We start from the raw sequence: 24,345 nt of genomic DNA, 5'->3' as shown, positions 1-24,345 counted from the left end.
CATTTTTCTCCAAAACTATAACAGATGCAAGCTTGTCCTGTTTGGTGGAGATAATATTTAATAAAATAAGTAGAAATCTACTAAAAGTTTCGTTTGTTTATATTGCCATCCTGAGATAATCGTCTCCATGCTCCAAATCCATTTTAAAGCCATTTCAAAGGCATTTTGCGCATACATGAAATGAACACATTTTTCTCCAAAACTATAACAGATGCAAGCTTGTCCTGTTTGGTGGAGATGATATTTAATAAAATAAGTAGAAATCCACTAAAAGTTTTGTTTGGTTATCTTGCAATCCCGAGATAATCGTCTCCATGCTCCAAATCCATTTTAAAGCCATTTTTAAGGCATTTCGCGCATACATGAAATGAACACATTTTTCTCCAAAACTATAACAGATGCAAGCTTGTCCTGTTTGGTGGAGATGATATTTAATAAAATAAGTAGAAATCCACTAAAAGTTTTGTTTGGTTATCTTGCAATCCCGAGATAATCGTCTCCATGCTCCAAATCCATTTTAAAGCCATTTTTAAGGCATTTCGCGCATACATGAAATGAACACATTTTTCTCCAAAACTATAACAGATGCAAGCTTGTCCTGTTTGGTGGAGATAATATTTAATAAAATAAGTAGAAATCTACTAAAGGTTTCGTTTGTTTATAATCGTCTCCATGCTTCAAATGCTATTAAAACCCATTTCTAAGGCATTTCGCGCATAAATGAAATGAACACATTTTTCTCCAAAACTATAACAGATGCAAGCTTGTCCTGTTTGGTGGAGATGATATTTAATAAAATAAGTAGAAATCCACTAAAAGTTTTGTTTGGTTATCTTGCAATCCCGAGATAATCGTCTCCATGCTCCAAATCCATTTTAAAGCCATTTTTAAGGCATTTCGCGCATACATGAAATGAACACATTTTTCTCCAAAACTATAACAGATGCAAGCTTGTCCTGTTTGGTGGAGATGATATTTAATAAAATAACTAGAAATCCACTAAAAGTTTTGTTTGGTTATCTTGCAATCTTGAGATAATCGTCTCCATGCTTCAAATGCTCTTAAAACCCATTTCTAAGGCATTTCGCGCATAAATGAAATGAACACATTTTTCTTTAAAACTATAACAGATGCAAGCTTGTCCTGTTTGGTGGAGATGATATTTAATAAAATAAGTAGAAATCCACTAAAAGTTTTGTTTGGTTATCTTGCAATCCCGAGATAATCGTCTCCATGCTCCAAATCCATTTTAAAGCCATTTTTAAGGCATTTCGCGCATACATGAAATGAACACATTTTTCTCCAAAACTATAACAGATGCAAGCTTGTCCTGTTTGGTGGAGATAATATTTAATAAAATAAGTAGAAATCTACTAAAAGTTTCGTTTGTTTATATTGCCATCCTGAGATAATCGTCTCCATGCTCCAAATCCATTTTAAAGCAATTTCAAAGGCATTTTGCGCATACATGAAATGAACACATTTTTCTCCAAAACTATAACAGATGCAAGCTTGTCCTGTTTGGTGGAGATGATATTTAATAAAATAAGTAGAAATCCATTAAAAGTTTTGTTTGGTTATCTTGCAATCCCGAGATAATCGTCTCCATGCTCCAAATCCATTTTAAAGCCATTTTTAAGGCATTTCGCGCATACATGAAATGAACACATTTTTCTCCAAAACTATAACAGATGCAAGCTTGTCCTGTTTGGTGGAGATGATATTTAATAAAATAAGTAGAAATCCACTAAAAGTTTTGTTTGGTTATCTTGCAATCCCGAGATAATCGTCTCCATGCTCCAAATCAATTTTAAAGCCATTTTTAAGGCATTTCGCGCATACATGAAATGAACACATTTTTCTCCAAAACTATAACAGATGCAAGCTTGTCCTGTTTGGTGGAGATAATATTTAATAAAATAAGTAGAAATCTACTAAAAGCTTCGTTTGTTTATATTCCCATCCTGAGATAATCGTCTCCATGCTCCAAATCCATTTTAAAGCCATTTCAAAGGCATTTTGCGCATACATGAAATGAACACATTTTTCTCCAAAACTATAACACATGCAAGCTTATCCTGTTTGGTGGAGATGATATTTAATAAAATAAGTAGAAATCCACTAAAAGTTTTGTTTGGTTATCTTGCAATCCCGAGATAATCGTCTCCATGCTCCAAAGCCATTTTAAAGCCATTTTTAAGGCATTTCGCGCATACATGAAATGAACACATTTTTCTCCAAAACTATAACAGATGCAAGCTTGTCCTGTTTGGTGGAGATGATATTTAATAAAATAAGTAGAAATCCACTAAAAGTTTTGTTTGGTTATCTTGCAATCCCGAGATAATCGTCTCCATGCTCCAAATCCATTTTAAAGCCATTTTTAAGGCATTTCGCGCATACATGAAATGAACACATTTTTCTCCAAAACTATAACAGATGCAAGCTTGTCCTGTTTGGTGGAGATAATATTTAATAAAATAAGTAGAAATCTACTAAAAGTTTCGTTTGTTTATATTGCCATCCTGAGATAATCGTCTCCATGCTCCAAATCCATTTTAAAGCCATTTCAAAGGCATTTTGCGCATACATGAAATGAACACATTTTTCTCCAAAACTATAACACATGCAAGCTTGTCCTGTTTGGTGGAGATGATATTTAATAAAATAAGTAGAAATCCACTAAAAGTTTTGTTTGGTTATCTTGCAATCTCGAGATAATCGTCTCCATGCTTCAAATGCTATTAAAACCCATTTCTAAGGCATTTCGCGCATAAATGAAATGAACACATTTTTCTCCAAAACTATAACAGATGCAAGCTTGTCCTGTTTGGTGGAGATGATATTTAATAAAATAAGTAGAAATCCACTAAAAGTTTTGTTTGGTTATCTTGCAATCCCGAGATAATCGTCTCCATGCTCCAAATCCATTTTAAAGCCATTTTTAAGGCATTTCGCGCATACATGAAATGAACACATTTTTCTCCAAAACTATAACAGATGCAAGCTTGTCCTGTTTGGTGGAGATGATATTTAATAAAATAAGTAGAAATCCACTAAAAGTTTTGTTTGGTTATCTTGCAATCTCGAGATAATCGTCTCCATGCTTCAAATGCTCTTAAAACCCATTTCTAAGGCATTTCGCGCATAAATGAAATGAACACATTTTTCTTTAAAACTATAACAGATGCAAGCTTGTCCTGTTTGGTGGAGATGATATTTAATAAAATAAGTAGAAATCCACTAAAAGTTTTGTTTGGTTATCTTGCAATCCCGAGATAATCGTCTCCATGCTCCAAATCCATTTTAATGCCATTTTTAAGGCATTTCGCGCATACATGAAATGAACACATTTTTCTCCAAAACTATAACAGATGTCTTAGAAGAGTCAATGCTCTGAGACCATGGGGGGCGCTTAGCCCCCTCTCTTCGTCACTGAGGATGATTTCATTTTTCAGGGATTAGAGAGGGTGGTCCTTGTGGTGGACTGCAGGTATGGAGAGCTGTTGTCATCGTATTAAATAGATAAGAATGATTATATGTATTGTAGAAATGTCTCCTATCATGTTCCCTAATTTTTTATTATGTCCACATCCTGGTCCCCATCTTGGACATCATAACAAACGTGCACTTTTTTGTTTAATTTACACATTGGACCATAGGAAAAATGACACTACAGCTACAGAGGTGACCGTCTGATAGCCCAGCTCGACTATCCATCTCTACTGAAGACCCTTTCAGCTTTTTGAGAGTTGGGTGGAGAACATCATCTCTGAAAATAGAGTCCCACAGCTGCACCCCATCAGTGTGAGCAGGACTCTTAGGACTCTTAGAAGAGTCAATGCTCTGAGACCATGGGGGGCGCTTAGCCCCGTCTCCTCGTCACTGAGGATGATTTCACTTTTCAGGGAATAGAGAGGGTGGTCCTTGTGGTGGACTGCAGGTATGGAGAGCTGTTGTCTTCGTATTAGATAGATAAGAATGATTATATGTATTGTAGAAATGTCTCCTATCATGTTCCCTATTTTTTTATTATGTCCACATCCTGGTCCCCATCTTGGAAATCATAACAAACGTGCACTTTTTTGTTTAATTTACAAATTGGACAATAGGAAAAATGACACTACAGCTACAGAGGTGACCGTCTGATAGCCCAGCTCGACTATCCATCTCTACTGAAGACCCTTTCAGCTTTTTGAGAGTTGGGTGGAGGACATCATCTCTGAAAATAGGGTCCCACAGCTGCACCCCATCAGTGTGAGCAGGAATCTTAGGACTCTTAGAAGAGTCAATGCTCTGAGACCATGGGGGGTGCTTAGCCCCCTCTCTTCGTCACTGAGGATGATTTCATTTTTCAGGGATTAGAGAGAGTGGTCCTTGTGGTGGACTGCAGGTATGGAGAGCTGTTGTGATCGTATTAGATAGATAAGAATGATTATATGTATTGTAGAAATGTCTCCTATCATGTTCCCTAATTTTTTATTATGTCCACATCCTGGTCCCCATCTTGAACATCATAACAAACGTGCACTTTTTTGTTTAATTTACAAATTGGACCATAGGAAAAATGACACTACAGCTACAGAGGTGACCGTCTGATAGCCCAGCTCGACTATCCATCTCTACTGAAGACCCTTTCAGCTTTTTGAGAGTTGGGTGGAGGACATCATCTCTGAAAATAGGGTCCCACAGCTTCACCCCATCAGTGTGAGCAGGACTCTTAGGACTCTTAGAAGAGTCAATGCTCTGGTACCATGGGGGGCGCTTGGCCCCCTCTCTTCGTCACTGAGGATGATTTCATTTTTCAGGGATTAGAGAGGGTGGTCCTTGTGGTGGACTGCAGGTATGGAGAGCTGTTGTCATCGTATTAGATAGATAAGAATGATTATATGTATTGTAGAAATGTCTCCTATCATGTTCCCTAATTTTTTATTATGTCCACATCCTGGTCCCCATCTTGGACATCATAACAAACGTGCACTTTTTTGTTTAATTTACACATTGGACCATAGGAAAAATGACACTACAGCTACAGAGGTGACCGTCTGATAGCCCAGCTCGACTATCCATCTCTACTGAAGACCCTTTCAGCTTTTTGAGAGTTGGGTGGAGGACATCATCTCTGAAAATAGGGTCCCACAGCTGCACCCCATCAGTGTGAGCAGGACTCTTAGGACTCTTAGAAGAGTTAATGCTCTGAGACCATGGGGGCGCTTAGCCCCCTCTCTTCGTCACTGAGGATGATTTCATTTTTCATGGATTGGAGAGGGTTGTCCTTGTGGTGGACTGCAGGTATGGAGAGCTGTTGTCATCGTATTAGATAGATAAGAATGATTATATGTATTGTAGAAATGTCTCCTATCATGTTCCCTAATTTTTTATTATGTCCACATCCTGGTCCCCATCTTGGACATCATAACAAACGTGCACTTTTTTGTTTAATTTACACATTGGACCATAGGAAAAATGACACTACAGCTACAGAGGTGACCGTCTGATAGCCCAGCTCGACTATCCATCTCTACTGAAGACCCTTTCAGCATTTTGAGAGTTGGGTGGAGGACATCATCTCTGAAAATAGGGTCCCACAGCTGCACCCCATCAGTGTGAGCAGGACTCTTAGGACTCTTAGAAGAGTCAATGCTCTGAGACCATTGGGGGCACTGAGCCCCCTCTCTTCGTCACTGAGGATGATTTCATTTTTCAGGGATTAGAGAGGGTGGTCCTTGTGGTGGACTGCAGGTATGGAGAGCTGTTATCATCGTATTAGATAGATAAGAATGATTATATGTATTGTAGAAATGTCTCCTATCATGTTCCCTAATTTTTTATTATGTCCACATCCTGGTCCCCATCTTGGACATCATAACAAACGTGCACTTTTTTGTTTAATTTACACATTGGACCATAGGAAAAATGACACTACAGCTACAGAGGTGACCGTCTGATAGCCCAGCTCGACTATCCATCTCTACTGAAGACCCTTTCAGCTTTTTGAGAGTTGGGTGGAGGACATCATCTCTGAAAATAGGGTCCCACAGCTTCACCCCATCAGTGTGAGCAGGACTCTTAGGACTCTTAGAAGAGTCAATGCTCTGGTACCATGGGGGGGCGCTTGGCCCCCTCTCTTCGTCACTGAGGATGATTTCATTTTTCAGGGATTAGAGAGGGTGGTCCTTGTGGTGGACTGCAGGTATGGAGAGCTGTTGTCATCGTATTAGATAGATAAGAATGATTATATGTATTGTAGAAATGTCTCCTATCATGTTCCCTAATTTTTTATTATGTCCACATCCTGGTCCCCATCTTGGACATCATAACAAACGTGCACTTTTTTGTTTAATTTACACATTGGACCAAAGGAAAAATGACACTACAGCTACAGAGGTGACCGTCTGATAGCCCAGCTCGACTATCCATCTCTACTGAAGACCCTTTCAGCTTTTTGAGAGTTGGGTGGAGGACATCATCTCTGAAAATAGGGTCCCACAGCTGCACCCCATCAGTGTGAGCAGGACTCTTAGGACTCTTAGAAGAGTCAATGTTTTGAGACCATGGGGGGCGCTTAGCCCCCTCTCTTCGTCACTGAGGATGATTTCACTTTTCAGGGAATAGAGAGGGTGGTCCTTGTGGTGGACTGCAGGTATGGAGAGCTGTTGTCATCGTATTAGATAGATAAGAATGATTATATGTATTGTAGAAATGTCTCCTATCATGTTCCCTATTTTTTTATTATGTCCACATCCTGGTCCCCATCTTGGAAATCATAACAAACGTGCACTTTTTTGTTTAATTTACACATTGGACCATAGGAAAAATGACACTACAGCTACAGAGGTGACCGTCTGGTAGCCCAGCTCGGCTATCCATCTCTACTGAAGACCCTTTCAGCTTTTTGAGAGTTGGGTGGAGGACATCATCTCTGAAAATAGGGTCCCACAGCTGCACCCCATCAGTGTGAGCAGGACTCTTAGGACTCTTAGAAGAGTTAATGCTCTGAGACCATGGGGGCGCTTAGCCCCCTCTCTTCGTCACTGAGGATGATTTCATTTTTCAGGGATTAGAGAGGGTGGTCCTTGTGGTGGACTGCAGGTATGGAGAGCTGTTGTCATCGTATTAGATAGATAAGAATGATTATATGTATTGTAGAAATGTCTCCTATCATGTTCCCTAATTTTTTATTATGTCCACATCCTGGTCCCCATCTTGGACATCATAACAAACGTGCACTTTTTTGTTTAATTTACACATTGGACCATAGGAAAAATGACACTACAGCTACAGAGGTGACCGTCTGATAGCCCAGCTCGACTATCCATCTCTACTGAAGACCCTTTCAGCTTTTTGAGAGTTGGGTGGAGGACATCATCTCTGAAAATAGGGTCCCACAGCTGCACCCCATCAGTGTGAGCAGGACTCTTAGGACTCTTAGAAGATTCAATGCTCTGAGACCATTGGGGGCACTTAGCCCCCTCTCTTCATCACTGAGGATGATTTCATTTTTCAGGGATTAGAGAGGGTGGTCCTTGTGGTGGACTGCAGGTATGGAGAGCTGTTGTCATCGTATTAGATAGATAAGAATGATTATATGTATTGTAGAAATGTCTCCTATCATGTTCCCTAATTTTTTATTATGTCCACATCCTGGTCCCCATCTTGGACATCATAACAAACGTGCACTTTTTTGTTTAATTTACACATTGGACCATAGGGAAAATGAAACTACAGCTACAGAGGTGACCGTCTGATAGCCCAGCTCGACTATCCATCTCTACTGAAGACCCTTTCAGCTTTTTGAGAGTTGGGTGGAGGACATCATCTCTGAAAATAGGGTCCCACAGCTGCACCCCATCAGTGTGAGCAGGACTCTTAGGACTCTTAGACCCTTTCAGCTTTTTGAGAGTTGGGTGGAGGACATCATCTCTGAAAATAGGGTCCCACAGCTGCACCCCATCAGTGTGAGCAGGACTCTTAGGACTCTTAGAAGAGTCAATGCTTGGAGACCATTGGGGGCACTTAGCCCCCTCTCTTCATCACTGAGGATGATTTCATTTTTCAGGGATTAGAGAGGGTGGTCCTTGTGGTGGACTGCAGATATGGAGAGCTGTTATCATCGTATTAGATAGATAAGAATGATTATATGTATTGTAGAAATGTCTCCTATCATGTTCCCTAATTTTTTATTATGTCCACATCCTGGTCCCCATCTTGGACATCATAACAAACGTGCACTTTTTTGTTTAATTTACACATTGCACCATAGGAAAAATGACACTACAGCTACAGAGGTGACCGTCTGATAGCCCAGCTCGACTATCCATCTCTACTGAAGACCCTTTCAGCTTTTTGAGAGTTGGGTGGAGGACATCATCTCTGAAAATAGGGTCCCACAGCTGCACCCCATCAGTGTGAGCAGGACTCTTAGGACTCTTAGAAGAGTCAATGCTCTGAGACCATGGGGGGCGCTTAGCCCCCTCTCTTCGTCACTGAGGATGATTTCATTTTTCAGGGATTAGAGAGGGTGGTCCTTGTAGTGGACTGCAGGTATGGAGAGCTGTTGTCATCGTATTAAATAGATAAGAATGATTATATGTATTGTAGAAATGTCTCCTATCATGTTCCCTAATTTTTTATTATGTCCACATCCTGGTCCCCATCTTGGACATCATAACAAACGTGCACTTTTTTGTTTAATTTACACATTGGACCATAGGAAAAATGACACTACAGCTACAGAGGTGACCGTCTGATAGCCCAGCTCGACTATCCATCTCTACTGAAGACCCTTTCAGCTTTTTGAGAGTTGGGTGGAGAACATCATCTCTGAAAATAGGGTCCCACAGCTGCACCCCATCAGTGTGAGCAGGACTCTTAGGACTCTTAGAAGAGTCAATGCTCTGAGACCATGGGGGGCGCTTAGCCCCCTCTCCTCGTCACTGAGGATGATTTCACTTTGTAGGGAATAGAAAGGGTGGTCCTTGTGGTAGACTGCAGGTATGGAGAGCTGTTGTCATCGTATTAGATAGATAAGAATGATTATATGTATTGTAGAAATGTCTCCTATCATGTTCCCTATTTTTTTATTATGTCCACATCCTGGTCCCCATCTTGGAAATCATAACAAACGTGCACTTTTTTGTTTAATTTACAAATTGGACCATAGGAAAAATGACACTACAGCTACAGAGGTGACCGTCTGATAGCCCAGCTCGACTATCCATCTCTACTGAAGACCCTTTCAGCTTTTTGAGAGTTGGGTGGAGGACATCATCTCTGAAAATAGGGTCCCACAGCTGCACCCCATCAGAGTGAGCAGGAATCTTAGGACTCTTAGAAGAGTCAATGCTCTGAGACCATGGAGGGCGCTTAGCCCCCTCTCTTCGTCACTGAGGATGATTTCATTTTTCAGGGATTAGAGAGAGTGGTCCTTGTGGTGGACTGCAGGTATGGAGAGCTGTTGTGATCGTATTAGATAGATAAGAATGATTATATGTATTGTAGAAATGTCTTCAGTAGAGATGGATAGTCGAGCTGGGCTATCAGACGGTCACCTCTGTAGCTGTAGTGTCATTTTTCCTATGGTCCAATGTGTAAATTAAACAAAAAAGTGCACGTTTGTTATGATGTCCAAGATGGGGACCAGGATGTGGACATAATAAAAAATTAGGGAACATGATAGGAGACATTTCTACAATACATATAATCATTCTTATCTATCTAATACGATGACAACAGCTCTCCATACCTGCAGTCCACCACAAGGACCACCCTCTCTAATCCCTGAAAAATGAAATCATCCTCAGTGACGAAGAGAGGGGGCTAAGCGCCCCCATGGTCTCAGAGCATTAACTCTTCTAAGAGTCCTAAGGGCATTTCACGCATAAATGAAATGATCACATTTTTCTCCAAAACTATAACAGATGCAAGCTTGTCCTGTTTGGTGGAGATAATATTTAATAAAATAAGTAGAAACCTACTAAAAGTTTTGTTTGTTTATATTGCAATCCTGAGATAATCGTCTCCATGCTCCAAATCCATTTTAAAGCCATTTCAAAGGCATTTCACGCATAAATGAAATTATCACATTTTTCTCCAAAACTATAACACATGCAAGCTTGTCCTGTTTGGTGGAGATGATATTTAATAAAATAAGTAGAAATCCACTAAAAGTTTTGTTTGGTTATCTTGCAATCCCAAGATAATCGTCTCCATGCTCCAAATCCATTTTAAAGCCATTTCAAAGGCATTTTGCGCATAAATGAAATGATCACATTTTTCTCCAAAACTATAACACATGCAAGCTTGTCCTGTTTGGTGGAGATGATATTTGGTAAAATAAGTAGAAATCCACTAAAAGTTTTGTTTGGTTATCTTGCAATCCCGAGATAATCGTCTCCATGCTCCAAATCTATTTTAAAGCCATTTCAAAGGCATTGTGCGCATAAATGAAATGATCACATTTTTCTCCAAAACTATAACAGATGCAAGCTTGTCCTGTTTGGTGGGGATAATATTTAATAAAATAAGTAGAAATCCACTAAAAGTTTTGTTTGGTTATCTTGCAATCCCGAGATAATCGTCTCCATGCTCCAAATCCATTTTAAAGCCATTTTTAAGGCATTTCGCGCATAAATGAAATGATCACATTTTTCTCCAAAACTATAACAGATGGAAGCTCGTCCTGTTTGGAGGGGATAATATTTAATAAAATAAGTAGAAATCCACTAAAAGTTTTGTTTGGTTATCTTGCAATCCCGAGATAATCGTCTCCATGCTTCAAATCCACTTAAAAGCCATTTTGAAGGCATTTCGCGCATAAATGAAATGATCACATTTTTCTTCAAAACTAAAACAGATGCAAGCTTGTCCTGTTTGGTAGAGATGATATTTAATAAAATATGTAGAAATCCACTAAAAGTTTTGATTGGTTATCTTGCAATCCCGAGATAATCGTCTCCATGCTTCAAAACTATTTTAAAGCCATTTTTAAGGCATTTCGCGCATACATGAAATGATCACATTTTTCTCCAAAACTATAACAGATGCAAGCTTGTCCTGTTTGGTGGAGATAATATTTAATAAAATAAGTAGAAACCTACTAAAAGTTTCGTTTGTTTATATTGCAATCCTGAGATAATCGTCTCCATGCTCCAAATCCATTTTAAAGCCATTTCAAAGGCATTTCGCGCATAAATGAAATGATCACATTTTTCTCCAAAACTATAACACATGCAAGCTTGTCCTGTTTGGTGGAGATGATATTTATTAAAATAAGTAGAAATCCACTAAAAGTTTTGTTTGGTTATCTTGCAATCCCAGGATAATCGTCTCCATGCTCCAAATCCATTTTAAAGCCATTTTTAAGGCATTTCGCGCATAAATGAAATGATCACATTTTTCTCCAAAACTATAACAGATGCAAGCTTGTCCTGTTTGGTGGAGATAATATTTAATAAAATAGGTAGAAATCTACTAAAAGTTTCGTTTGTTTATATTGCAATCCTGAGATAATCGTCTCCATGCTCCAAATCCATTTTAAAGCCATTTCAAAGGCATTTCGCGCATAAATGAAATGATCACATTTTTCTCCAAAACTATAACAGATGCAAGCTTCTCCTGTTTGGTGGAGATGATATTTAATAAAATAAGTAGAAATCCACTAACAGATTTGTTTGGTTATCTTGCAATCCCGAGATAGTCGTCTCCATGCTCCAAATCCATTTTAAAGCCATCTTTAAGGCATTTCGCGCATAAATGAAATGATCACATTTTTCTCCAAAACTATAACAGATGCAAGCTTGTCCTGTTTGGTGGAGATGATATTTCATAAAATAAGTAGAAATCCACTAAAAGTTTTGTTTGGTTATCTTGCAATCCCGAGATAATCGTCTCCATGCTCTAAACCCTTTTTAAAGCCATTTTTAAGGCATTTCGCGCATAAATGAAATGATCACATTTTTCTCCAAAACTATAACAGATGCAAGCTGTCCTGTTTGGTGGGGATAATATTTAATAAAATAAGTAGAAATCCACTAAAAGTTTTGTTTGGTTATCTTGCAATCCCAAGATAATCGTCTCCATGCTCCAAATCCATTTTAAAGCCATTTTTAAGGCATTTCGCGCATAAATGAAATGATCACATTTTTCTCCAAAACTATAACAGATGCAAGCTTGTCCTGTTTGGTGGAGATAATATTTAATAAAATAAGTAGAAATCTACTAAAAGTTTCATTTGTTTATATTGCCATCCTGAGATAATCGTCTCCATGCTCCAAATCCATTTTAAAGCCATTTCAAAGGCATTTTGCACATAAATGAAATGATCACATTTTTCTCCAAAACTATAACACATGCAAGCTTGTCCTGTTTGGTGGAGATGATATTTGGTAAAATAAGTAGAAATCCACTAAAAGTTTTGTTTGGTTATCTTGCAATCCCGAGATAATCGTCTCCATGCTCCAAATCTATTTTAAAGCCATTTCAAAGGCATTGTGCGCATAAATGAAATGATCACATTTTTCTCCAAAACTATAACAGATGCAAGCTTGTCCTGTTTGGAGGGGATGATATTTAATAAAATAATTAGAAATCCACTAAAAGTTTTGTTTGGTTATCTTGCAATCCCGAGATAATCGTCTCCATGCTTCAAAACCATTTTAAAGCCATTTTTAAGGCATTTCGCGCATAAATGAAATGATCACATTTTTCTACAAAACTATAACAGATGCAAGCTTGTCCTGTTTGGTGGAGATAATATTTAATAAAATAAGTAGAAACCTACTAAAAGTTTCGTTTGTTTATATTGCAATCCTGAGATAATCGTCTCCATGCTCCAAATCCATTTTAAAGCCATTTCAAAGGCATTTCGCGCATAAATGAAATGATCACATTTTTCTCCAAAACTATAACACATGCAAGCTTGTCCTGTTTGGTGGAGATGATATTTAATAAAATAAGTAGAAATCCATTAAAAGTTTTATTTGGTTATCTTGCAATCCCAAGATAATCGTTTCCATGCTCCAAATCCATTTTAAAGCCATTTTTAAGGCATTTCGCGCATAAATGAAATGATCACATTTTTCTCCAAAACTATAACAGATGCAAGCTTGTCCTGTTTGGAGGGGATGATATTTAATAAAATAATTAGAAATCCACTAAAAGTAATGTTTGGTTATCTTGCAATCCCGAGATAATCGTCTCCATGCTTCAAAACCATTTTAAAGCCATTTTAAGGCATTTCGCGCATAAATGAAATGATCACATTTTTCTTTAAAACTATAACAGATGCAAGCTTGTCCTGTTTGGTGGAGATGATATTTAAAAAAAATAAGTAGAAATCCACTAAAAGTTTTGTTTGGTTATCTTGCAATCCCGAGATAATCGTCTCCGTGCTCCAAACCCTTTTTAAAGCCATTTTTAAGGCATTTCGCGTATAAATGAAATGATCACATTTTTCTCCAAAACTATAACAGATGCAAGCTTGTCCTGTTTGGTGGGGATAATATTTAATAAAATAAGTAGAAATCCACTAAAAGTTTTGTTTGGCGCCCCCCATGGTTTTAGAGCATTGACTCTTCTAAGAGTCCTAAGAGTCCTGCTTACACTGATGGGGTGCAGCTGTGGGACCCTATTTTAAGAGATGATGTCCTCCACCCAACTCTCAAAAAGCTGAAAGGGTCTTCAGTAGAGATGGATAGTCGAGCTGGGCTATCAGACGGTCACCTCTGTAGCTGTAGTGTCATTTTTCCTATGGTCCAATGTGTAAATTAAACAAAAAAGTGCACGTTTGTTATGATGTCCAAGATGGGGACCAGGATGTGGACATAATAAAAAATTAGGGAACATGATAGGAGACATTTCTACAATACACATAATCATTCTTATCTATCTAATACGATCACAACAGCTCTCCATTCCTGCAGTCCACCACAAGGACCACTCTCTCTAATCCCTGAAAAATGAAATCATCCTCAGTGACGAAGAGAGGGGGCTAAGCGCCCCCCCATGGTCTCAGAGCATTGACTCTTCTAAGAGTCCTAAGAGTCCTGCTCACACTGATGGGGTGCAGCTGTGGGACCCTATTTTCAGAGATGATGTCCTCCACCCAACTCTCAAAAAGCTGAAAGGGTCTTCAGTAGAGATGGATAGTCGAGCTGGGCTATCAGACGGTCACCTCTGTAGCTGTAGTGTCATTTTTCCTATGGTCCAATGTGTAAATTAAACAAAAAAGTGCACGTTTGTTATGATCTCCAAGATGGGGACCAGGATGTGGACATAATAAAAAAATAGGGAACATGATAGGAGACATTTCTACAATACATATAATTATTCTTATCTATCTAATACGATGACAACAGCTCTCCATACCTGCAGTCCACCACAAGGACCACCCTCTCTAATCCCTGAAAAATGAAATCATCCTCAGTGACGAAGAGAGGGGGCTAAGCGCACCCCATGGTCTCAAAACATTGACTCTTCTAAGAGTCCTAAGAGTCCTGCTCACACTGATGGGGTGCAGCTGTGGGACCCTATTTTCAGAGATGATGTCCTCCACCCAACTCTCAAAAAGCTGAAAGGGTCTTCAGTAGAGATGGATAGTCGAGCTGGGCTATCAGACGGTCACCTCTGTAGCTGTAGTGTCATTTTTCCTATGGTCCAATGTGTAAATTAAACAAAAAAGTGCACGTTTGTTATGATTTCCAAGATGGGGACCAGGATGTGGACATAATAAAAAAATAGGGAACATGATAGGAGACATTTCTACAATACATATAATCATTCTTATCTATCTAATACGATGACAACAGCTCTCCATACCTGCAGTCCACCACAAGGACCACCCTCTCTATTCCCTGAAAAGTGAAATCATCCTCAGTGACGAAGAGAGGGGGCTAAGCGCCCCCCTTGGTCTCAGAGCATTGACTCTTCTAAGAGTCCTAAGAGTCCTGTTCACACTGATGGGATGCAGCTGTGGGACCCTATTTTCAGAGATGATGTTCTCCACCAAACTCTCAAAAAGCTGAAAGGGTCTTCAGTAGAGATGGATAGTCGAGCTGGGCTATCAGACGGTCACCTCTGTACCTGTAGTGTCATTTTTCCTATGGTCCAATGTGTAAATTAAACAAAAAAGTGCACGTTTGTTATGATGTCCAAGATGGGGACCAGGATGTGGACATAATAAAAAATTAGGGAACATGATAGGAGACATTTCTACAATACATATAATCATTCTTATCTATTTAATACGATGACAACAGCTCTCCATACCTGCAGTCCACCACAAGGACCACCCTCTCTAATCCCTGAAAAATGAAATCATCCTCAGTGACGAAGAGAGGGGGCTAAGCGCACCCCATGGTCTCAAAACATTGACTCTTCTAAGAGTCCTAAGAGTCCTGCTCACACTGATGGGGTGCAGCTGTGGGACCCTATTTTCAGAGATGATGTCCTCCACCCAACTCTCAAAAAGCTGAAAGGGTCTTCAGTAGAGATGGATAGTCGAGCTGGGCTATCAGACGGTCACCTCTGTAGCTGTAGTGTCATTTTTCCTATGGTCCAATGTGTAAATTAAACAAAAAAGTGCACGTTTGTTATGATTTCCAAGATGGGGACCAGGATGTGGACATAATAAAAAAATAGGGAACATGATAGGAGACATTTCTACAATACATATAATCATTCTTATCTATCTAATACGATGACAACAGCTCTCCATACCTGCAGTCCACCACAAGGACCACCCTCTCTATTCCCTGAAAAGTGAAATCATCCTCAGTGACGAAGAGAGGGGGCTAAGCGCCCCCCATGGTCTCAGAGCATTGACTCTTCTAAGAGTCCTAAGAGTCCTGCTCACACTGATGGGGTGCAGCTGTGGGACCCTATTTTCAGAGATGATGTTCTCCACCAAACTCTCAAAAAGCTGAAAGGGTCTTCAGTAGAGATGGATAGTCGAGCTGGGCTATCAGACGGTCACCTCTGTACCTGTAGTGTCATTTTTCCTATGGTCCAATGTGTAAATTAAACAAAAAAGTGCACGTTTGTTATGATGTCCAAGATGGGGACCAGGATGTGGACATAATAAAAAATTAGGGAACATGATAGGAGACATTTCTACAATACATATAATCATTCTTATCTATTTAATACGATGACAACAGCTCTCCATACCTGCAGTCCACCACAAGGACCACCCTCTCTAATCCCTGAAAAATGAAATCATCCTTAGTGACGAAGAGAGGGGGCTAAACGCCCCCCATGGTCTCAGAGCATTGACTCTTCTAAGAGTCCTAAGAGTCCTGCTCACACTGATGGGGTGCAGCTGTGGGACCCTATTTTCAGAGATGATGTCCTCCACCCAACTCTCAAAAAGCTGAAAGGGTCTTCAGTAGAGATGGATTGTCGAGCTGGGCTATCAGACGGTCACCTATGTAGCTGTAGTGTCATTTTTCCTATGGTCCAATGTGTAAATTAAACAAAAAAGTGCACGTTTGTTATGATGTCCAAGATGGGGACCAGGATGTGGACATAATAAAAAATTAGGGAACATGATAGGAGACATTTCTACAATACATATAATCATTCTTATCTATCTAATACGATAACAGCTCTCCATACCTGCAGTCCACCACAAGGACCACCCTCTCTAATCCCTGAAAAATGAAATCATCCTCAGTGACGAAGAGAGGGGGCTAAGTGCCCCCAATGGTCTCAGAGCATTGACTCTTCTAAGAGTCCTAAGAGTCCTGCTCACACTGATGGGGTGCAGCTGTGGGACCCTATTTTCAGAGATGATGTCCTCCACCCAACTCTCAAAAAGCTGAAAGGGTCTTCAGTAGAGATGGATAGTCGAGCTGGGCTATCAGACGGTCACCTCTGTAGCTGTAGTGTCATTTTTCCTATGGTCCAATGTGTAAATTAAACAAAAAAGTGCACGTTTGTTATGATGTCCAAGATGGGGACCAGGATGTGGACATAATAAAAAATTAGGGAACATGATAGGAGACATTTCTACAATACATAGAATCATTCTTATCTATCTAATACGATGACAACAGCTCTCCATACCTGCAGTCCACCACAAGGACCACCCTCTCTAATCCCTGAAAAATGAAATCATCCTCAGTGACGAAGAGAGGGGGCTAAGCGCCCCCATGGTCTCAGAGCATTAACTCTTCTAAGAGTCCTAAGAGTCCTGCTCACACTGATGGGGTGCAGCTGTGGGACCCTATTTTCAGAGATGATGTCCTCCACCCAACTCTCAAAAAGCTGAAAGGGTCTTCAGTAGAGATGGATAGTCGAGCTGGGCTATCAGACGGTCACCTCTGTAGCTGTAGTGTCATTTTTCCTATGGTCCAATGTGTAAATTAAACAAAAAAGTGCACGTTTGTTATGATGTCCAAGATGGGGACCAGGATGTGGACATAATAAAAAATTAGGGAACATGATAGGAGACATTTCTACAATACATATAATCATTCTTATCTATCTAATACGATGACAACAGCTCTCCATACCTGCAGTCCACCACAAGGACCACCCTCTCTAATCCCTGAAAAATGAAATCATCCTCAGTGACGAAGAGAGGGGGCCAAGCGCCCCCCATGGTACCAGAGCATTGACTCTTCTAAGAGTCCTAAGAGTCCTGCTCACACTGATGGGGTGAAGCTGTGGGACCCTATTTTCAGAGATGATGTCCTCCACCCGACTCTCAAAAAGCTGAAAGGGTCTTCAGTAGAGATGGATAGTCGAGCTAGGCTATCAGACGGTCACCTCTGTAGCTGTAGTGTCATTTTTCCTATGGTCCAATGTGTAAATTAAACAAAAAAGTGCACGTTTGTTATGATGTCCAAGATGGGGACCAGGATGTGGACATAATAAGAAATTAGGGAACATGATAGGAGACATTTCTACAATACATATAATCATTCTTATCTATCTAATACGATGACAACAGCTCTCCATACCTGCAGTCCACCACAAGGACCACCCTCTCTAATCCCTGAAAAATGAAATCATCCTCAGTGACGAAGAGAGGGGGCTAAGTGCCCCCAATGGTCTCAGAGCATTGACTCTTCTAAGAGTCCTAAGAGTCCTGCTCACACTGATGGGGTGCAGCTGTGGGACCCTTTTTTCAGAGATGATGTCCTCCACCCAACTCTCAAAAAGCTGAAAGGGTCTTCAGTAGAGATGGATAGTCGAGCTGGGCTATCAGACGGTCACCTCTGTAGCTGTAGTGTCATTTTTCCTATGGTCCAATGTGTAAATTAAACAAAAAAGTGCACGTTTGTTATGATGTCCAAGATGGGGACCAGGATGTGGACATAATAAAAAATTAGGGAACATGATAGGAGACATTTCTACAATACATATAATCATTCTTATCTATCTAATACGATGACAACAGCTCTCCATACCTGCAGTCCACCACAAGGACCACCCTCTCTAATCCCTGAAAAATGAAATCATCCTCAGTGACGAAGAGAGGGGGCTAAGCGCCCCCATGATCTCAGAGCATTAACTCTTCTAAGAGTCCTAAGAGTCCTGCTCACACTGATGGGGTGCAGCTGTGGGACCCTATTTTCAGAGATGATGTCCTCCACCCAACTCTCAAAAAGCTGAAAGGGTCTTCAGTAGAGATGGATAGTCGAGCTGGGCTATCAGACGGTCACCTCTGTAGCTGTAGTGTCATTTTTCCTATGGTCCAATGTGTAAATTAAACAAAAAAGTGCACGTTTGTTATGATGTCCAAGATGGGGACCAGGATGTGGACATAATAAAAAATTAGGGAACATGATAGGAGACATTTCTACAATACATATAATCATTCTTATCTATCTAATACGATGACAACAGCTCTCCATACCTGCAGTCCACCACAAGGACCACCCTCTCTAATCCCTGAAAAATGAAATCATCCTCAGTGACGAAGAGAGGGGGCCAAGCGCCCCCATGGTACCAGAGCATTGACTCTTCTAAGAGTCCTAAGAGTCCTGCTCACACTGATGGGGTGAAGCTGTGGGACCCTATTTTCAGAGATGATGTCCTCCACCCAACTCTCAAAAAGCTGAAAGGGTCTTCAGTAGAGATGGATAGTCGAGCTGGGCTATCAGACGGTCACCTCTGTAGCTGTAGTGTCATTTTTCCTATGGTCCAATGTGTAAATTAAACAAAAAAGTGCACGTTTGTTATGATGTCCAAGATGGGGACCAGGATGTGGACATAATAAGAAATTAGGGAACATGATAGGAGACATTTCTACAATACATATAATCATTCTTATCTATCTAATACGATGACAACAGCTCTCCATACCTGCAGTCCACCACAAGGACCACCCTCTCTAATCCCTGAAAAATGAAATCATCCTCAGGGACGAAGAGAGGGGGCTAAGCGCCCCCCATGGTTTTAGAGCATTGACTCTTCTAAGAGTCCTAAGAGTCCTGCTTACACTGATGGGGTGCAGCTGTGGGACCCTATTTTCAGAGATGATGTCCTCCACCCAACTCTCAAAAAGCTGAAAGGGTCTTCAGTAGAGATGGATAGTCGAGCTGGGCTATCAGACGGTCACCTCTGTAGCTGTAGTGTCATTTTTCCTATGGTCCAATGTGTAAATTAAACAAAAAAGTGCACGTTTGTTATGATGTTCAAGATGGGGACCAGGATGTGGACATAATAAAAAATTAGGGAACATGATAGGAGACATTTCTACAATACATATAATCATTCTTATCTATCTAATACGATCACAACAGCTCTCCATACCTGCAGTCCACCACAAGGACCACTCTCTCTAATCCCTGAAAAATTAAATCATCCTCAGTGACGAAGAGAGGGTGCTAAGCGCCCCCCATGGTCTCAGAGCATTGACTCTTCTAAGAGTCCTAAGATTCCTGCTCACACTGATGGGGTGCAGCTGTGGGACCCTATTTTCAGAGATGATGTCCTCCACCCAACTCTCAAAAAGCTGAAAGGGTCTTCAGTAGAGATGGATAGTCGAGCTGGGCTATCAGACGGTCACCTCTGTAGCTGTAGTGTCATTTTTCCTATGGTCCAATGTGTAAATTAAACAAAAAAGTGCACGTTTGTTATGATTTCCAAGATGGGGACCAGGATGTGGACATAATAAAAAAATAGGGAACATGATAGGAGACATTTCTACAATACATATAATCATTCTTATCTATCTAATACGATGACAACAGCTCTCCATACCTGCAGTCCACCACAAGGACCACCCTCTCTATTCCCTGAAAAGTGAAATCATCCTCAGTGACGAAGAGAGGGGGCTAAGCGCCCCGCATGGTCTCAGAGCATTGACTCTTCTAAGAGTCCTAAGAGTCCTGCTCACACTGATGGGGTGCAGCTGTGGGACCCTATTTTCAGAGATGATGTTCTCTACCCAACTCTCAAAAAGCTGAAAGGGTCTTCAGTAGAGATGGATAGTCGAGCTGGGCTATCAGACGGTCACCTCTGTAGCTGTAGTGTCATTTTTCCTATGGTCCAATGTGTAAATTAAACAAAAAAGTGCACGTTTGTTATGATGTCCAAGATGGGGACCAGGATGTGGACATAATAAAAAATTAGGGAACATGATAGGAGACATTTCTACAATACATATAATCATTCTTATCTATTTAATACGATGACAACAGCTCTCCATACCTGCAGTCCACCACAAGGACCACCCTCTCTAATCCCTGAAAAATGAAATCATCCTCAGTGACGAAGAGTGGGGGCTAAGCGCCCCCCATGGTCTCAGAGCATTGACTCTTCTAAGAGTCCTGAGAGTCCTGCTCACACTGATGGGGTGCAGCTGTGGGACTCTATTTTCAGAGATGATGTCCTCCACCCAACTCTCAAAAAGCTGAAAGGGTCTTCAGTAGAGATGGATAGTCGAGCTGGGCTATCAGACGGTCACCTCTGTAGCTGTAGTGTCATTTTTCCTATGGTCCAATGTGTAAATTAAACAAAAAAGTGCACGTTTGTTATGATGTCCAAGATGGGGACCAGGATGTGGACATAATAAAAAATTAGGGAACATGATAGGAGACATTTCTACAATACATATAATCATTCTTATCTATCTAATACGATGACAACAGCTCTCCATACCTGCAGTCCACCACAAGGACAACCCTCTCTAATCCCTGAAAAATGAAATCATCCTCAGTGACGAAGAGAGGGGGCTAAGCGCACCCCATGGTCTCAAAACATTGACTCTTCTAAGAGTCCTAAGAGTCCTGCTCACACTGATGGGGTGCAGCTGTGGGACCCTATTTTCAGAGATGATGTCCTCCACCCAACTCTCAAAAAGCTGAAAGGGTCTTCAGTAGAGATGGATAGTCGAGCTGGGCTATCAGACGGTCACCTCTGTAGCTGTAGTGTCATTTTTCCTATGGTCCAATGTGTAAATTAAACAAAAAAGTGCACGTTTGTTATGATTTCCAAGATGGGGACCAGGATGTGGACATAATAAAAAAATAGGGAACATGATAGGAGACATTTCTACAATACATATAATCATTCTTATCTATCTAATACGATCACAACAGCTCTCCATACCTGCAGTCCACCACAAGGACCACCCTCTCTATTCCCTGAAAAGTGAAATCATCCTCAGTGACGAAGAGAGGGGGCTAAGCGCCCCCCTTGGTCTCAGAGCATTGACTCTTCTAAGAGTCCTAAGAGTCCTGCTCACACTGATGGGGTGCAGCTGTGGGACCCTATTTTCAGAGATGATGTTCTCCACCAAACTCTCAAAAAGCTGAAAGGGTCTTCAGTAGAGATGGATAGTCGAGCTGGGCTATCAGACGGTCACCTCTGTACCTGTAGTGTCATTTTTCCTATGGTCCAATGTGTAAATTAAACAAAAAAGTGCACGTTTGTTATGATGTCCAAGATGGGGACCAGGATGTGGACATAATAAAAAATTAGGGAACATGATAGGAGACATTTCTACAATACATATAATCATTCTTATCTATTTAATACGATGACAACAGCTCTCCATACCTGCAGTCCACCACAAGGACCACCCTCTCTAATCCCTGAAAAATGAAATCATCCTCAGTGACGAAGAGAGGGGGCTAAGCGCCCCCATGGTCTCAGAGCATTAACTCTTCTAAGAGTCCTAAGAGTCCTGCTCACACTGATGGGGTGCAGCTGTGGGACCCTATTTTCAGAGATGATGTCCTCCACCCAACTCTCAAAAAGCTGAAAGGGTCTTCAGTAGAGATGGATAGTCGAGCTGGGCTATCAGACGGTCACCTCTGTAGCTGTAGTGTCATTTTTCCTATGGTCCAATGTGTAAATTAAACAAAAAAGTGCACGTTTGTTATGATGTTCAAGATGGGGACCAGGGACCAGAATGTGGACATAATAAAAAATTAGGGAACATGATAGGAGACATTTCTACAATACATATAATCATTCTTATCTATCTAATACGATCACAACAGCTCTCCATACCTGCAGTCCACCACAAGGACCACTCTCTCGAATCCCTGAAAAATGAAATCATCCTCAGTGACGAAGAGAGGGGGCTAAGCGCCCCCCATGGTCTCAGAGCATTGACTCTTCTAAGAGTCCTAAGATTCCTGCTCACACTGATGGGGTGCAGCTGTGGGACCCTATTTTCAGAGATGATGTCCTCCACCCAACTCTCAAAAAGCTGAAAGGGTCTTCAGTAGAGATGGATAGTCGAGCTGGGCTATCAGACGGTCACCTCTGTAGCTGTAGTGTCATTTTTCCTATGGTCCAATGTGTAAATTAAACAAAAAAGTGCACGTTTGTTATGATTTCCAAGATGGGGACCAGGATGTGGACATAATAAAAAAATAGGGAACATGATAGGAGACATTTCTACAATACATATAATCATTCTTATCTATCTAATACGATGACAACAGCTCTCCATACCTGCAGTCCACCACAAGGACCACCCTCTCTATTCCCTGAAAAGTGAAATCATCCTCAGTGACGAAGAGAGGGGGCTAAGTGCGCCCCATGGTCTCAGAGCATTGACTCTTCTAAGAGTCCTAAGAGTCCTGCTCACATTGATGGGGTGCAGCTGTGGGACCCTATTTTCAGAGATAATGTTCTCCACCCAACTCTCAAAAAGCTGAAAGGGTCTTCAGTAGAGATGGATAGTTGAGCTGGGCTATCAGACGGTCACCTCTGTAGCTGTAGTGTCATTTTTCCTATGGTCCAATGTGTAAATTAAACAAAAAAGTGCACGTTTGTTATGATGTCCAAGATGGGGACCAGGATGTGGACATAATAAAAAATTAGGGAACATGATAGGAGACATTTCTACAATACATATAATCATTCTTATCTATTTAATACGATGACAACAGCTCTCCATACCTGCAGTCCACCACAAGGACCACCCTCTCTAATCCCTGAAAAATGAAATCATCCTCAGTGACGAAGAGAGGGGGCTAAGCGCCCCCCATGGTCTCAAAACATTGACTCTTCTAAGAGTCCTAAGAGTCCTGCTCACACTGATGGGGTGCAGCTGTGGGACCCTATTTTCAGAGATGATGTCCTCCACCCAACTCTCAAAAAGCTGAAAGGGTCTTCAGTAGAGATGGATAGTCGAGCTGGGCTATCAGACGGTCACCTCTGTAGCTGTAGTGTCATTTTTCCTATGGTCCAATGTGTAAATTAAACAAAAAAGTGCACGTTTGTAATGATTTCCAAGATGGGGACCAGGATGTGGACATAATAAAAAAATAGGGAACATGATAGGAGACATTTCTACAATACATATAATCATTCTTATCTATCTAATACGATGACAACAGCTCTCCATACCTGCAGTCCACCACAAGGACCACCCTCTCTATTCCCTGAAAAGTGAAATCATCCTCAGTGACGAAGAGAGGGGGCTAAGCGCCCCCCTTGGTCTCAGAGCATTGACTCTTCTAAGAGTCCTAAGAGTCCTGCTCACACTGATGGGGTGCAGCTGTGGGACCCTATTTTCAGAGATGATGTTCTCCACCAAACTCTCAAAAAGCTGAAAGGGTCTTCAGTAGAGATGGATAGTCGAGCTGGGCTATCAGACGGTCACCTCTGTACCTGTAGTGTCATTTTTCCTATGGTCCAATGTGTAAATTAAACAAAAAAGTGCACGTTTGTTATGATGTCCAAGATGGGGACCAGGATGTGGACATAATAAAAAATTAGGGAACATGATAGGAGACATTTCTACAATACATATAATCATTCTTATCTATTTAATACGATGACAACAGCTCTCCATACCTGCAGTCCACCACAAGGACCACCCTCTCTAATCCCTGAAAAATGAAATCATCCTCAGTGACGAAGAGAGGGGGCTAA

Source organism: Anomaloglossus baeobatrachus, unplaced genomic scaffold, assembly GCF_048569485.1.
Source record: "Anomaloglossus baeobatrachus isolate aAnoBae1 unplaced genomic scaffold, aAnoBae1.hap1 Scaffold_75, whole genome shotgun sequence".
NCBI classification, from domain to species: domain Eukaryota; kingdom Metazoa; phylum Chordata; class Amphibia; order Anura; family Aromobatidae; genus Anomaloglossus; species Anomaloglossus baeobatrachus.
The sequence above is the reverse complement of the archived record's forward strand: the minus strand, read 5'-3'. Positions refer to the sequence as shown.